This window comes from Drosophila novamexicana, unplaced genomic scaffold, assembly GCF_003285875.2.
Source record: "Drosophila novamexicana strain 15010-1031.04,08,12 unplaced genomic scaffold, DnovRS2.1 tig00000392-arrow-arrow-pilon, whole genome shotgun sequence".
Lineage (NCBI taxonomy): Eukaryota > Metazoa > Arthropoda > Insecta > Diptera > Drosophilidae > Drosophila > Drosophila novamexicana.
The window spans coordinates 4,739-20,673 of NW_020824801.1; positions in this window are offsets into that span (position 1 = coordinate 4,739).

Genomic DNA, 15,935 nt, shown 5'->3' on the forward strand with positions numbered 1-15,935 from the left:
AAAGGGTTTGATTCGTTTTTTGGCCAACAACTTTTTTAACCCATCGATTTTTAATTCCTTTGAATGCAAGTTCATAGTAGGGATCCGTACGAATTCAAACAGGTATAAAATTCGAAAATCTGACATTATCTGGCCGAAATGTTAAAAAAAATCATCAAAAAGTTGTGATTTTCGAACCGACCTCGTTTTTGGGAAAAAAACATGATGTAACCCCTTGCTTTTTGTCGATTTGGTCAAAATTTAGATTTTCTATTTTTTGATGCCAGTCGATAGTACTGATCCTTACGAGTCCAAAATGGTATAAAATTCAAAAATCGGACATTATTTGGCCGAGATATTCCGAAAAATCATCAAGCAAGTTTGACGGCATTACCAAAACCGTTTTTTATCCATCATTTTTATGTATCCCCTTGATTGTTATTTTTTTGAATGCCAATTCATAGTAGGCTTTCGTACGAATTCAAAAATGTATTTTATTCAAAAATCAAATGTTATTTATCCGAGATATTTGAAAAAAATCATAAAAAAGTTTTGCTTTTTTGGCTTTTTTCAAAGCCAGTCTATATAAGTTTCGGGTGCATCGATTCAATATATGAAAGCTTGGTATTGGATTGGCATTTGTGGTTCAAAATATTCAATTCCAAGTATTCTAATTAATTTCAAGGCAGCGTAAATCGTGAAGGTCCATTGAAATGAGATTGATTATAGATATGAAAGCTTGGCATGCCTATCGATAGATTGTTTATATATATATGATATATATTATATATTTTCGATCACAAAAGTCAAATTAGAAATTATTTGCATTTGCTTTCCAAGAGATCAACAGTTATTCAACAAAACCGAAATGTTTCTAGCGGAAAGTGCAATAAATAAAAAAATGCCTTTTCCCAGAGGAAAAACAAATCTGTTCTCAACACAAGAAATTCTATGAGGCGAAATGCTTTTTTTTGTGGTTAATTGAGTAAGCGAAACTTCTGGCAATTAATTTAAGCTAAAAGCTGACAGGCAATTAATTTGTTGCAAATTTTACTGAGATTTTCAGTTAGCCTCTGGCAGCTGATTGTTATAATAAATAATAACACTTTTGTTGTATTTTGTTATTTTAACAAAAAAAAAACTTACATTTTACGCTCGCAAATTTTGTGAGTGAATGGCCAAAAATGAAATGAAATAAAATGAGCTCATTTTCCAGCATTTGGCGGGCAACTTTTACGCCCAAATACGGCTAGACGAACGAAATACGGCCGACGACTGTGTCTTGGCCATTTCCTTTAGCCCACATTGAGTTGTCCAAAAAGCTGGCCGGGCTGTATAGACACACTCTAAATGGGTCTCCAGACGGCGCCCACACACGTAACTGCCAAACTGAAGCGTTTTGTAGGTCTATCGAAATTATTATTATTAACAAGTCGTTTTTTTGGCCTCTCCCTCTCTCTCTCTCTCCATCTCTCTCTGCCCAGTTAGTACAACAACAAAAGGGGCAATCGCAACAATCAACATGTTTAATTAACAGCAAAACAAGCCGCGCGCCAAACCAAAAAGACGACACCGGCAAATAGATGTATCAACAAGAAATAACAGGTATTTTGTGTGGCTGCGGCATGACGAAGATCAAATACTCTTCTGCTCTGAATATTTGACTACTTGTACAGAAAACTTATTCATATGAAAACTATATATGATATAGTACCTATATGTGGAGAGGACTAAGCAGATATGTTAATGCAGCTCGTCAATCGTAGAATTGGATAACATCTCTTGGAAACCAAAAAGTTGAAAATACTGAACAAATTCTGCTTAGAGAAGCTTTATGATATAGTAAAGCGATAAAGCGATCTCTTAAGATATCTTCAAGAGATCTTAAGTTTCTGCCTATTCCTGCTATGCCAGGCCTTGGATATAGTGCTTCGTTTTGATCGATCTCGACATATCTGCTGTCTGCAACAAAAAGAAACAAGTCTCGCTAAGATAGCTGCGCGGACAGCTCGGTTCACATAGGTTCAATTGGTATGTATATGCCCTATTCTCCTGGCTTGAGCGCTGCGTTACACAATTCGTGACCGAATTGAAATACCCTCTGCTGTCGGTTACAACAACAACCCAAATAAAGTTGACTGCCAAAAGTGTTTGGGCCAAAAGCGGGCAAAAAGCACAAAGTGATAAAACACAAAAACAAACTGACGTCAGCAATGTCTGTGTGTGTCTGTGTGTGTGTGTGAACTAGTTTTGTTCTCAAATCTAATTAGATTTTCTAAACGTGTTTTTCGTTTCTCCGAGCTTAAGCAAAACGTTTGCCAAGTGAAAGCTGGAAAGCGGCTCCTGAGTCACTCGACTACTTGAATTCCTGCCAAGATCCACAAAACCGATCGCTTAGCTATATGCTAAATTGTAAATGTTATAGACCATTTCCGTTCTGTGCAATTTATGGCCAAAGCACGCGGCAAATGGGCCTGGGAACGGCTCGCAGTTGCAGCTCTGACTAATATTTGCATGGCTTTTGCCTGTTATATCAGCTTATAAATATTTATTTTATGCATTTACAAAGCTCAAAATTCATAATCTGTGTTTTTTTTTCTCTCTGTTTTGTATACCCTGTAACTATTTATGGCGAGCGAAATGGGGCAGCTGTGCAGACAAAGGCAAGTCTGATTCCATCAAGTTTTTATTATCTTAAACAGCATTAGCTGGCAAGTTGATCCACATTCGATCCATGTTCGTCTCTATGCTATAGCTCCCTGATTTAACCCAAAATCGATAATTATCGATCGGATTCTAAGCATATCTCGAGAATTGTGAGATCAAAATACACGAACACGAATATAGACTTTTGTATATCAAAATCATTTAATTTTATCGATAACTTTATTTTTATGCTCCTTACAATCGTTAAAAATCGTTTGCCTTTCTTACTTTTTTGAGCATATCTCGCAGATTATAAGACCTAAGAGCAGCAAATTTTAAAGTTAGATTTATACTTTGCTTCCACACGTGTTTGAATATTTAGCTTTTTGTATACCTCAGCCCATTTATCAAAACTTAAAAGCTAAAGTCTTGATAATTGGGATATGCAAACATTCGACTGTCAGCTTTAGAAAAGTTATTAAAGAATATTTAAGAATAATTCAGACAGTTGAGCGAAGATTGAAATGTGTGCAACTGGGTACAGGGTATCTGCTGGGCGTACCGGCTCGATTATTGAGTTTTTTTTTAGGTGTTTTTGCCTCTAGCTTTTTTTGCTTCTCTTTTACTTTGGTAATTTAATTTTGGTAGCTGTTTCTGTTGTTGTTGTTGAGCTCACAATCAGAGGCTCTCAGAAAAAAAGAGTTGGAAATAGACGCAAACTCGACCGGTTTGCGCTTGATGGAGCTGATGTCATATGGGCCTGAAAAAAAACTGGGCACTTGTGGAAAGGTTTCCCCGTTGCCACTTGTGGCACCGGCGCGAGTGCGACATCAATGGAAAACAATTGACAAAACAATGTTGTTTTGTGTGGCGTGAACAGCTGTTCCTGTGGCATGGGCGGGGGCGAGGCGGGGGCGGGGGTGTTCCGATTCGTGGAGCTGCCACAAAATGCCAATACAGACAGACAATCGACCCGTGCAACTTCTGCCAGTCAGTCAATGAACTTTTAGGTCAGGACAAGCGCCGCGGCACGCAATGCCAGCAGTCGCAGTCACAGTCACTGTCACAGTCACAGTCACAGGTGGGTTAGCTGAATAGCTGTTGCCTTTTTTTCTTTTGTTGCGCCTTGTTTACTTACCACAAGCGCTTGTGTCTGTGCCTCTGTTGCCTGTGTTGTCGCCCTTTTTAGCTTTCGACTTTTTCAACTTTGATTTGCACAATAAAAAACTTTCAGTTAGCACCGGGCTAGCCGTTTCAAAGGCAAACAGTCCTTGCTCGATTTACAGCCTGTGCGGCAGGACTTTTAAAACATCTGCGTAGACGTTGGCAAAAAGCACAACAACACAACGCGAGCGTTACAATTGTGAGGGCGAGGGGGGATAGGGGACGTGGGGTAGAGGGGGAATTTGTTTTCGTTGTTCGCTGATCGTTAATTGAGTTAAAGTGACAGCTGTCGCGCTCGTTAAATTGCTAGAAAATTGCCAAAATAATATACGATACAACAATTTGTTGCTACTGTTTTTGTGGTTTTTTTCGCTTTAGTTCAAATATCTGATTTGGTTTTCGGTTTTATTTATTTCGACTTCGTAACGTACTCGAGCGTTGCTGAACACAAACTGAGCGCCAAAGTTGCCGTCTGTTGCCTTTTCGAATGTTTCGTTAACAGCAGCTGTAATAGCATAACATAGCAGATACATTTAACAGTCCAAGAACAGGGGCAACCGCAGCAATAACAGTAGCAGCAGCAATAACAACAGCTATATTAGCAGGCAATAACACTAACATTTAATGTTAATGTTGCAGTCTGTGGCCTTTACGTTTGAATATTTACTTACAGCAGTTGCAGTAGCAGTAAGGCGTAACGGAACAATTCACAACTGTTGCCGTTTATTTTAAATAAAAAAAGAGTGATAACAGCAGCAACCACAACAATAGCCACAGCAATAACAGCAACATTTAAGCCAGTTGCTGATATGTTGTCTGTTTGTAAGCATATTGCATATTTAACGAAATAATGTTCGTCTGTTGGCTCTAGTTGCTAACAGATAAGAACAAGAAACAGCAGCTGTTGCAGCTGTCTTTAACAGCAGCTTTATCATAAACACCTAACAGTCGCCTTGCCAGCTCTGCGTTGGCGTTAACAGCGTCAAGCGGAGCCAACGACTGTTAATGAACTTTGTATACTTCTTAACGGTTTTGCAATGGTTTTGACCTTCGCGGCGAATTTCAAGCTGCTCTGGCGATCAATCGAGATTGAACGCGCTGTTCTGAGTCAATATTCGCCCACATTTCCAGCGCAATTGTGGATAACTTAATGGCTCATTGAATAGCTATAATTCGCTTAGGTTTTACTCATCGAACTGGCCGTTTATGGCGATTTGACAATGCTGCCTCTTGTTGTTATATAATCAAAATAATGATTCTCTGTGCTGCGGTCGCACTCAGACAGACAGACCTTCACCCACACATGCGCCAAATGGAGCGTGAAAAACGTTTTGCCCACCCAAAGCCATATAAGATCAGTTTTCACAGTCTAAGATATAGAATTATGTAATGCAATGAGTATTGATTAAATACGCCAAAATAAAATAAAACAAAATTGTATAATGCTCTAAGTCTAAGCTAATATCTATGTATTTGTCAAACTCTGCATCATTTGCTCTTATCCCATTTGCTAGCTTTGATCTCACATAACATATGCTACAGAAAATTTAACATGTTGCATTACATAATAAGTATGCAAACATTAAGAATTTTTCAAAAAATATTTTAAAATTCTTTTACCATTTCCTGATTTAACATAACTTTTCGAGTTCGACATTTTAACATAGTTATGTTAAGTAAGCTAGAGAAAACTTAACATGTTGCATTGCACAATGATTGAAATAATAACTATCCCAAATTCCACCAAAGATTGGATTATAAATAAAATGATATTTCGAATAATTTAATGATCCGATTTGAACTTCTCCAACGCAATAAAAACGAAAATCAGAGCGGTGGAGCTATGTCGCTTCAAAACGACATATGTATCTCCAACGTTTTTAAAAGGGAAAATCAGAGCGGTGGAGCTATGTCGTTTCAAAACGACATATCTCCAACGCATTAAGAACGAAAATCAGACTTTTTTGCCCGGGAGTTGTTTTCTAACAAAATAATCTCGCGCAGATCGGCGAAGCTATGTCGACTCTTTCGAATTACTCACCTTAACTGCCCAAAAAATTCCTCACAAAAAAAACATCAGAATTGATTTATATTTCAATATATTTATTTTGTTTCATAGCATCGTATTTTCATTGCTTAATTATTATTTATATAGTTATTCAAAAAAATATATGTTTTACAGCATTTGAATAATTTGTTTTTATTTCATGTATCTACACTTAGCGGGTATTATCCGGCGTTGCCCAAGTAAGCTTTGTCTGGTCTTTTCCAGCTATTTTCCTTCTGTCCTCCCTTTTGTCAAGTTGTGACTGTATTTACCTGAAATAAATAATATTTAATATATTAATAAAAATTGTCGCTCAAAAAGTAGATAAAACTCAAAAAAATCATCAAAAGAGGTTGACTTTACAAACGAATCGTTTTTTGGTCAACAATTTTTTTAGCACACCGATTTTTGATTTACTTGAATGTCAATTGATAGTAGGGATCCGTACAAATTCAAAATGGTGTAACTTTTAAAAATCTTACGCTTTTTAACCGAGATATTCAAAAAAATTGATCAAAAAAGTTGTGATTTTCGAGCCGACCCCGATTTTAAGAAAAAACGTGCTTTTTCGTCGATTTTGGTCAAAATTTAGATTTTCTATTTTTTGATGCCAGTCGATAGTACTGATCCTTACGAGTCCAAAATGGTATAAAATTCAAAAATCGGACATTATTTGGCCGAGATATTCCAAAAATCATCAAAAAAGGTTGACTTTACAAACGAATCGTTTTTTGGTCAACAAGTTTTTTTAGCACGACGATTTTTGATTTACTTGAATGTCATTTGATAGTAGGGATCCGTACAAATTCAAAATGGTGTAACTTTTAAGAATCTGACGCTTTTTAGCCGAGATATTCAAAAAAATTGATCAAAAAAGTTGTGATTTTCGAGCCGACCCCGATTTTAAGAAAAAACGTGATGTAACCCCTTGCTTTTTCGTCGATTTTGGTCAAAATTTAGATTTTCTATTTTTTGATGCCAGTCGAAGGTACTGATCCTTACGAGTCCAAAATGGTATAAAATTCAAAAATCGGACATTATTTGGCCGAGATATTCCAAAAAATCATCAAAAAAGGTTGACTTTACAAACGAATCGTTTTTGGTCAACAATTTTTTTTAGCACACCGATTTTTGATTTACTTGAATGTCAATTGATAGTAGGGATCCGTACAAATTCAAAATGGTGTAACTTTTAAAAATCTGACGCTTTTTAACCGAGATATTCAAAAAAATTGATCAAAAAAGTTGTGATTTTCGAGCCGACCCCGATTTTAAGAAAAAACGTGATGTAACCCCTTGCTTTTTCGTCGATTTTGGTCAAAATTTAGATTTTCTATTTTTTGATGCCAGTCGAAGGTACTGATCCTTACGAGTCCAAAATGGTATAAAATTCAAAAATCGGACATTATTTGGCCGAGATATTCCAAAAAATCATCAAAAAAGGTTGACTTTACAAACGAATCGTTTTTGGTCAACAATTTTTTTTAGCACACCGATTTTTGATTTACTTGAATGTCAATTGATAGTAGGGATCCGTACAAATTCAAAATGGTGTAACTTTTAAAAATCTGACGCTTTTTAACCGAGATATTCAAAAAAATTGATCAAAAAAGTTGTGATTTTCGAGCCGACCCCGATTTTAAGAAAAAACGTGATGTAACCCCTTGCTTTTTCGTCGATTTTGGTCAAAATTTAGATTTTCTATTTTTTGATGCCAGTCGATAGTACTGAGCCTTACGAGTCCAAAATGGTATAAAATTCAAAAATCGGACATTATTTGGCCGAGATATTCCAAAAAATCATCAAAAAAGGTTGACTTTACAAACGAATCGTTTTTGGTCAACAATTTTTTTTAGCACACCGATTTTTGATTTACTTGAATGTCAATTGATAGTAGGGATCCGTACAAATTCAAAATGGTGTAACTTTTAAAAATCTGACGCTTTTTAACCGAGATATTCAAAAAAATTGATCAAAAAAGTTGTGATTTTCGAGCCGACCCCGATTTTAAGAAAAAACGTGATGTAACCCCTTGCTTTTTCGTCGATTTTGGTCAAAATTTAGATTTTCTATTTTTTGATGCCAGTCGATAGTACTGATCCTTACGAGTCCAAAATGGTATAAAATTCAAAAATCGGACATTATTTGGCCGAGATATTCCAAAAAATCATCAAAAAAGGTTGACTTTACAAACGAATCGTTTTTTGGTCAACAATTTTTTTTAGCACACCGATTTTTGATTTACTTGAATGTCAATTGATAGTAAGGATCCGTACAAATTCAAAATGGTGTAACTTTTAAAAATCTTACGCTTTTTAACCGAGATATTCAAAAAAATTGATCAAAAAAGTTGTGATTTTCGAGCCGACCCCGATTTTAAGAAAAAACGTGATGTAACCCCTTGCTTTTTCGTCGATTTTGGTCAAAATTTAGATTTTCTATTTTTTGATGCCAGTCGATAGTACTGATCCTTACGAGTCCAAAATGGTATAAAATTCAAAAATCGGACATTATTTGGCCGAGATATTCCAAAAAATCATCAAAAAAGGTTGACTTTACAAACGAATCGTTTTTTGGTCAACAATTTTTTTTAGCACACCGATTTTTGATTTACTTGAATGTCAATTGATAGTAGGGATCCGTACAAATTCAAAATGGTGTAACTTTTAAAAATCTGACGCTTTTTAACCGAGATATTCAAAAAAATTGATCAAAAAAGTTGTGATTTTCGAGCCGACCCCGATTTTAAGAAAAAACGTGATGTAACCCCTTGCTTTTTCGTCGATTTTGGTCAAAATTTAGATTTTCTATTTTTTGATGCCAGTCGAAGGTACTGATCCTTACGAGTCCAAAATGGTATAAAATTCAAAAATCGGACATTATTTGGCCGAGATATTCCAAAAAATCATCAAAAAAGGTTGACTTTACAAACGAATCGTTTTTTGGTCAACAATTTTTTTTAGCACACCGATTTTTGATTTACTTGAATGTCAATTGATAGTAGGGATCCGTACAAATTCAAAATGGTGTAACTTTTAAAAATCTGACGCTTTTTAACCGAGATATTCAAAAAAATTGATCAAAAAAGTTGTGATTTTCGAGCCGACCCCGATTTTAAGAAAAAACGTGATGTAACCCCTTGCTTTTTCGTCGATTTTGGTCAAAATTTAGATTTTCTATTTTTTGATGCCAGTCGATAGTACTGAGCCTTACGAGTCCAAAATGGTATAAAATTCAAAAATCGGACATTATTTGGCCGAGATATTCCAAAAAATCATCAAAAAAGGTTGACTTTACAAACGAATCGTTTTTTGGTCAACAATTTTTTTTAGCACACCGATTTTTGATTTACTTGAATGTCAATTGATAGTAGGGATCCGTACAAATTCAAAATGGTGTAACTTTTAAAAATCTGACGCTTTTTAACCGAGATATTCAAAAAAATGGATCAAAAAAGTTGTGATTTTCGAGCCGACCCCGATTTTAAGAAAAAACGTGATGTAACCCCTTGCTTTTTCGTCGATTTTGGTCAAAATTTAGATTTTCTATTTTTTGATGCCAGTCGATAGTACTGAGCCTTACGAGTCCAAAATGGTATAAAATTCAAAAATCGGACATTATTTGGCCGAGATATTCCAAAAAATCATCAAAAAAGGTTGACTTTACAAACGAATCGTTTTTTGGTCAACAATTTTTTTTAGCACACCGATTTTTGATTTACTTGAATGTCAATTGATAGTAGGGATCCGTACAAATTCAAAATGGTGTAACTTTTAAAAATCTTACGCTTTTTAACCGAGATATTCAAAAAAATTGATCAAAAAAGTTGTGATTTTCGAGCCGACCCCGATTTTAAGAAAAAACGTGATGTAACCCCTTGCTTTTTCGTCGATTTTGGTCAAAATTTAGATTTTCTATTTTTTGATGCCAGTCGATAGTACTGATCCTTACGAGTCCAAAATGGTATAAAATTCAAAAATCGGACATTATTTGGCCGAGATATTCCAAAAAATCATCAAAAAAGGTTGACTTTACAAACGAATCGTTTTTTGGTCAACAATTTTTTTTAGCACACCGATTTTTGATTTACTTGAATGTCAATTGATAGTAGGGATCCGTACAAATTCAAAATGGTGTAACTTTTAAAAATCTGACGCTTTTTAACCGAGATATTCAAAAAAATTGATCAAAAAAGTTGTGATTTTCGAGCCGACCCCGATTTTAAGAAAAAACGTGATGTAACCCCTTGCTTTTTCGTCGATTTTGGTCAAAATTTAGATTTTCTATTTTTTGATGCCAGTCGATAGTACTGAGCCTTACGAGTCCAAAATGGTATAAAATTCAAAAATCGGACATTATTTGGCCGAGATATTCCAAAAAATCATCAAAAAAGGTTGACTTTACAAACGAATCGTTTTTTGGTCAACAATTTTTTTTAGCACACCGATTTTTGATTTACTTGAATGTCAATTGATAGTAGGGATCCGTACAAATTCAAAATGGTGTAACTTTTAAAAATCTGACGCTTTTTAACCGAGATATTCAAAAAAATTGATCAAAAAAGTTGTGATTTTCGAGCCGACCCCGATTTTAAGAAAAAACGTGATGTAACCCCTTGCTTTTTCGTCGATTTTGGTCAAAATTTAGATTTTCTATTTTTTGATGCCAGTTGAAGGTACTGATCCTTACGAGTCCAAAATGGTATAAAATTAAAAAATCGGACATTATTTGGCCGAGATATTCCAAAAAATCATCAAAAAAGGTTGACTTTACAAACGAATCGTTTTTTGGTCAACAATTTTTTTTAGCACACCGATTTTTGATTTACTTGAATGTCAATTGATAGTAAGGATCCGTACAAATTCAAAATGGTGTAACTTTTAAAAATCTTACGCTTTTTAACCGAGATATTCAAAAAAATTGATCAAAAAAGTTGTGATTTTCGAGCCGACCCCGATTTTAAGAAAAAACGTGATGTAACCCCTTGCTTTTTCGTCGATTTTGGTCAAAATTTAGATTTTCTATTTTTTGATGCCAGTCGAAGGTACTGATCCTTACGAGTCCAAAATGGTATAAAATTCAAAAATCGGACATTATTTGGCCGAGATATTCCAAAAAATCATCAAAAAAGGTTGACTTTACAAACGAATCGTTTTTTGGTCAACAATTTTTTTTAGCACACCGATTTTTGATTTACTTGAATGTCAATTGATAGTAAGGATCCGTACAAATTCAAAATGGTGTAACTTTTAAAAATCTTACGCTTTTTAACCGAGATATTCAAAAAAATTGATCAAAAAAGTTGTGATTTTCGAGCCGACCCCGATTTTAAGAAAAAACGTGATGTAACCCCTTGCTTTTTCGTCGATTTTGGTCAAAATTTAGATTTTCTATTTTTTGATGCCAGTCGATAGTACTGATCCTTACGAGTCCAAAATGGTATAAAATTCAAAAATCGGACATTATTTGGCCGAGATATTCCAAAAAATTATCAAAAAAGGTTGACTTTACAAACGAATCGTTTTTTGGTCAACAATTTTTTTTAGCACACCGATTTTTGATTTACTTGAATGTCAATTGATAGTAGGGATCCGTACAAATTCAAAATGGTGTAACTTTTAAAAATCTGACGCTTTTTAACCGAGATATTCAAAAAAATTGATCAAAAAAGTTGTGATTTTCGAGCCGACCCCGATTTTAAGAAAAAACGTGATGTAACCCCTTGCTTTTTCGTCGATTTTGGTCAAAATTTAGATTTTCTATTTTTTGATGCCAGTCGATAGTACTGAGCCTTACGAGTCCAAAATGGTATAAAATTCAAAAATCGGACATTATTTGGCCGAGATATTCCAAAAAATCATCAAAAAAGGTTGACTTTACAAACGAATCGTTTTTTGGTCAACAATTTTTTTTAGCACACCGATTTTTGATTTACTTGAATGTCAATTGATAGTAAGGATCCGTACAAATTCAAAATGGTGTAACTTTTAAAAATCTTACGCTTTTTAACCGAGATATTCAAAAAAATTGATCAAAAAAGTTGTGATTTTCGAGCCGACCCCGATTTTAAGAAAAAACGTGATGTAACCCCTTGCTTTTTCGTCGATTTTGGTCAAAATTTAGATTTTCTATTTTTTGATGCCAGTCGATAGTACTGATCCTTACGAGTCCAAAATGGTATAAAATTCAAAAATCGGACATTATTTGGCCGAGATATTCCAAAAAATCATCAAAAAAGGTTGACTTTACAAACGAATCGTTTTTTGGTCAACAATTTTTTTTAGCACACCGATTTTTGATTTACTTGAATGTCAATTGATAGTAGGGATCCGTACAAATTCAAAATGGTGTAACTTTTAAAAATCTGACGCTTTTTAACCGAGATATTCAAAAAAATTGATCAAAAAAGTTGTGATTTTCGAGCCGACCCCGATTTTAAGAAAAAACGTGATGTAACCCCTTGCTTTTTCGTCGATTTTGGTCAAAATTTAGATTTTCTATTTTTTGATGCCAGTTGAAGGTACTGATCCTTACGAGTCCAAAATGGTATAAAATTCAAAAATCGGACATTATTTGGCCGAGATATTCCAAAAAATCATCAAAAAAGGTTGACTTTACAAACGAATCGTTTTTTGGTCAACAATTTTTTTTAGCACACCGATTTTTGATTTACTTGAATGTCAATTGATAGTAGGGATCCGTACAAATTCAAAATGGTGTAACTTTTAAAAATCTGACGCTTTTTAACCGAGATATTCAAAAAAATGGATCAAAAAAGTTGTGATTTTCGAGCCGACCCCGATTTTAAGAAAAAACGTGATGTAACCCCTTGCTTTTTCGTCGATTTTGGTCAAAATTTAGATTTTCTATTTTTTGATGCCAGTCGATAGTACTGAGCCTTACGAGTCCAAAATGGTATAAAATTCAAAAATCGGACATTATTTGGCCGAGATATTCCAAAAAATCATCAAAAAAGGTTGACTTTACAAACGAATCGTTTTTTGGTCAACAATTTTTTTTAGCACACCGATTTTTGATTTACTTGAATGTCAATTGATAGTAGGGATCCGTACAAATTCAAAATGGTGTAACTTTTAAAAATCTGACGCTTTTTAACCGAGATATTCAAAAAAATTGATCAAAAAAGTTGTGATTTTCGAGCCGACCCCGATTTTAAGAAAAAACGTGATGTAACCCCTTGCTTTTTCGTCGATTTTGGTCAAAATTTAGATTTTCTATTTTTTGATGCCAGTCGAAGGTACTGATCCTTACGAGTCCAAAATGGTATAAAATTCAAAAATCGGACATTATTTGGCCGAGATATTCCAAAAAATCATCAAAAAAGGTTGACTTTACAAACGAATCGTTTTTTGGTCAACAATTTTTTTTAGCACACCGATTTTTGATTTACTTGAATGTCAATTGATAGTAGGGATCCGTACAAATTCAAAATGGTGTAACTTTTAAAAATCTGACGCTTTTTAACCGAGATATTCAAAAAAATTGATCAAAAAAGTTGTGATTTTCGAGCCGACCCCGATTTTAAGAAAAAACGTGATGTAACCCCTTGCTTTTTCGTCGATTTTGGTCAAAATTTAGATTTTCTATTTCTTGATGCCAGTCGATAGTACTGATCCTTACGAGTCCAAAATGGTATAAAATTTAACGAATCGTTTTTTGGTCAACAATTTTTTTTAGCACACCGATTTTTGATTTACTTGAATGTCAATTGATAGTAGGGATCCGTACAAATTCAAAATGGTGTAACTTTTAAAAATCTGACGCTTTTTAGCCGAGATATTCAAAAAAATTGATCAAAAAAGTTGTGATTTTCGAGCCGACCCCGATTTTAAGAAAAAACGTGATGTAACCCCTTGCTTTTTCGTCGATTTTGGTCAAAATTTAGATTAAAAGTTACACCTTTTTGAATACGTACGGATCCCTACTATCAATTGATACTTTTTGAGCGACAACTTTTTTAATATAACAAATATTATTTATTTCAGGTAAATACAGTCACAACTTGACAAAAGGGAGGACAGAAGGAAAATAGCTGGAAAAGACCAGACAAAGCTTACTTGGGCAACGCCGGATAATACCCGCTAACTGTAGATACATGAAATAAAAACAAATTATTCAAATGCTGTAAAACATATATTTTTTTGAATAACTATATAAATAATAATTAAGCAATGAAAATACGATGCTATGAAACAAAATAAATATATTGAAAAATAAATCAATTCTGATGTTTTTTTTGTGAGGAATTTTTTGGGCAGTTAAGGTGAGTAATTCGAAAGAGTCGACATAGCTTCGCCGATCTGCGCGAGATTATTTTGTTAGAAAACAACTCCCGGGCAAAAAAGTCTGATTTTCGTTTTTAATGCGTTGGAGATATGTCGTTTTGAAGCGACATAGCTCCACCGCTCTGATTTTCGTTCTTAATGCGTTGGAGATATGTCGTTTTGAAACGACATATCTCCAACGCTCTGATTTTCTCTTTTAAAAACGTTGGAGATATGTCGTTTTGAAGCGACATAGCTCCACCGCTCTGATTTTCGTTTTTATTGCGTTGGAGATATGTCGTTTTGAAACATTTGCATTGCATACCCAAAAGGGGCGTCTGTTGGCAGCCGCTGGCTGTCGAGATATTTCTTAAAATCTGCCAAAATACTAGGCGAACAGAAATGCATAGAAGGTCGACGAGTGGCTTGAAAAAAATATTTATTGCATAGCATTAAGGGGCAAACATGTAACTCAATTAAAATGAGTGCTGTTAATTAGCAGTTTATGTAAAATGAGCGCTGTAAGCCGGCTGTCAAACAACAGCTGCAGCTGCAGCTAATGTAAAAGGGCGCCTGAAAGAAAAAGCATACATGTTATTGGACCATTTCGATGCAAATTTTGCAAGGATCTGATCCTTTAGGTTCCCAAGGACTATATCGATGGTATGGTATAACCAAGGATATGCTAGTCAACTAGAAACCATCCAGGGATCCAGGAACTGTTGCTGGGTGCGGGTGTAAAAGAAAAGCATACATATTTTGCAGGAACATTGTTCTTTAGGTTCGCTAGGACTATATCTATGATATAGAATAACCAAAGATATATAGGTCAACTAGGTACCATGAATAGCGATCATTTGCCGATTGAAAGTTGTCCATGGGCGTGGCAGAGTTTCCGCGTGGGAAATACTGTTTTTATTACTTTAAAAAGACATAACTCAGCCGATTCCAAAACGATACAATTATTTCTTGATTATTTGTTGTTTATAAACGTTGGCAGAATTAGGCTGAAAAAAGAACAATTTATTAGCTTTTGTAAACTAAAATACATCGGTTTAATTACGTCCGACGTAACTTTAAGATCGGCAGAATTCTACGTAATGATATATTCAAAAATATGTTCAAAAAAGTTTAGATTTTCAAACCGAGCAAGGGGTTACATCACGTTTTTTCTTAAAATCGGGGTCGGCTCGAAAATCACAACTTTTTTGATCAATTTTTTTGAATATCTCGGCTAAAAAGCGTCAGATTTTTAAAAGTTACACCATTTTGAATTTGTACGGATCCCTACTAGCAATTGACATTCAAGTAAATCAAAAATCGGTGTGCTAAAAAAAATTGTTGACCAAAAAACGATTCGTTTGTAAAGTCAACCTTTTTTGATGATTTTTTGGAATATCTCGGCCAAATAATGTCCGATTTTTGAATTTTATACCATTTTGGACTCGTAAGGATCAGTACTATCGACTGGCATCAAAAAATAGAAAATCTAAATTTTGACCAAAATCGACGAAAAAGCAAGGGGTTACATCACGTTTTTTCTTAAAATCGGGGTCGGCTCGAAAATCACAACTTTTTTGATCAATTTTTTTGAATATCTCGGTTAAAAAGCGTCAGATTTTTAAAAGTTACACCATTTTGAATTTGTACGGATCCCTACTATCAATTGACATTCAAGTAAATCAAAAATCGGTGTGCTAAAAAAAATTGTTGACCAAAAAACGATTCGTTTGTAAAGTCAACCTTTTTTGATGATTTTTTGAAATATCTCGGCCAAATAATGTCCGATTTTTGAATTTTATACCATTTTGGAC